The 2,206-nt window shown below is 41.4% G+C and overlaps 1 non-coding gene across 1 annotated transcript; it reads right to left on the bottom strand.

The window, feature by feature from the left end:
- Nucleotides 1-1,812: 1,812 nt before the first annotated feature.
- On the bottom strand, nucleotides 1,813-1,887 carry Trnat-ugu (transfer RNA threonine (anticodon UGU)). Its single transcript has one exon. It is a non-coding gene; the product is annotated as a tRNA-Thr (tRNA).
- Between the last annotated feature and the right edge of the window lie 319 nt (nucleotides 1,888-2,206).

Raw genomic sequence — 2,206 nt, 5'->3', positions numbered from 1 at the left:
ATCCAAAGTGAGCTTCCACGAGGTCGGCTTCAACCAGTTTTTACGTTCGTCTGTACATAATTTGCGTTAGTATTTTGCTACCATGACTTATTGAACTGATAGTTGTGTAGTATTCACAGCTGTCAGCACCTGCTTACTTTGGAATTGGAATTATTACATTCTTCTTGAAGTCTGAGAATATTTGGCTTGTCTCGTATATCTTTCTCACCAGATGGAATAGTTTTGTCATAGCTGGCTGTCCCAAGACTATCAGTAGTTCTGACGGTATTTCGGCGACTCCAGGGGCCTTGTTTCAGCTTACGTCTTTCAGTGTTCTGTCACATTCTTCTCGTAATGTCATATTTCCCATCTCATCTTCATCTACGTCCACGTCGTTTTCTATAATATTGCCTTCATGTCCCTCCTACAGACCCACTATATACCTCTACCACATTTGAGCTTTCCCTTCTTTGCTTAGGACTGGTTTCCATTTGGGCTTTTAACATTCACACAGATTCTTCTCTTTTCTCCAAAGGTCTTTTCAACTTTTCTCTAGGTGGAATATATCCTTTCCCTTTGTGAAAAACGCTTCTGAACTTTACGTATGTACTCTAGCCATTCCTACTTAGCCGTTTTCCACTTCCTGTCAGTTTCATTTTTTGCTGTTTGTATTCCCTTTCGCCTGACTCATTTGTTGTACTATTATATTTTCTCCTTTCAACAATTGATACTGGCTTATTAAGAAATTATCCTACTGCAGATTATACAGTTGTTTGTAGGAGAGATTCTACAATTTTGCACAGTCAGGATATCGGTGTACCAGCTGATCACAAATTCGTCGATACGCAGATGAAACTCTGATACTGCTGTTAATGATACAGCTGTGCCAATTTGCGTTTTATTTACTACTCTATATCCATGACACAATGCACCCTGCATTCACTGAAGATTTACCTCTTATCAACTCTGTACTAACGTGTCTTGCCTGGAGAATTTCTGTTAATCATCGAACCATAAGCTTCACTATTCACTTAAAATGAGTTCTTCGTGAATGACACTCTGCAAACCAGGAACATACCATCATCTCTCAAAAGCGCTATATCGTATGGATAAATATCGGGCGTGCTCTTGAAGTTACTTGGTTAAATTCAGTCAAACGAAATTTATTAGCTTGTTCAGTTTCCTCGAAAATTCGGAAACTTTTTAATGAAATCCGTCTACACGATATTCGTTCTGGGATGGAATTAATGAAGGACTTACACTATAAAGCTTCCGAAATTTTGAAGCAGTATTTCAGATAATGATGAATGAAATACTCTTGGAAAGTGAACTAAGCAATTGCTCATCTCATCCTTCTGATTCTTCCACCTGATGCTTAAAGGATGGTTCATTTATACCTTTTTGTTGTTAAAAAGGAGAATTGGCAATACAACGTACGTTCTAAACGCTGAAGAAACGGCGCCGTGAATGATTTCATGTGCGCAAACTAGGAGGACAACAAGTAAGTAGAGAAGGAAATTGTTAGAATGCTTCCAATTTTACACGGTCGCTGGTTTTGTTACAGCCAATATTTATATGAGGTGTGATGAAACAGTCTCCGTTTAAGGGCGTTGCTGCGGCCTGCATGCAACATAGCACGATTCGCTTGCGGCCATCTAAACTCCGACACGTAGGCAAGGCATTAGCGTGGCATTCGTGTCTTTCTTACGTGCTTGCAGTAAATGCCGAAGCGTGAACTATGGCGACGTTATTACGAATGAAATTAGAATTATATTAATACCTTCAACTGCTAACAGGCGTTGATATATATCAACGGGGACAGGTGAAAATGTGTGGCCCGACCGGGACTCGAACCCAGGATCTCCAGCTTACAAGGCAGACGCTCTATCCATCTGAGCCACCGAGGGCAAATAGAATAGCTCGACTGCAGGGACTATCTGGCGCAGGCCTCCCGCGAGACCCAAATTCTCACCTTGTATGTCCACACACTACATCAGCAGTGTCCCACCCCAACACACTCATTACTCGTGGGAGACATTCTTTCCATGTCCCGTAAGAGTTCGGGGAATATGTGTGCATCCGCACAGAAAAAGGAGGTCATGGTCGGTGTTGCCAGAACTATATACTTATATGGATATGGCGTCAGTTCTTTCAGACATGTCCGAAAGAACAGACACCATATCCATGTAAGTATATTATTACGATGGCATCCAAGCTGGACCAACAC

Source organism: Schistocerca cancellata, chromosome 3 (genome assembly GCF_023864275.1).
Source record: "Schistocerca cancellata isolate TAMUIC-IGC-003103 chromosome 3, iqSchCanc2.1, whole genome shotgun sequence".
Taxonomy (NCBI): Eukaryota; Metazoa; Arthropoda; class Insecta; order Orthoptera; family Acrididae; genus Schistocerca; species Schistocerca cancellata.
Note: the sequence above shows the minus strand (reverse complement) of the source record. Positions and strands in the feature narration are given on the sequence as shown.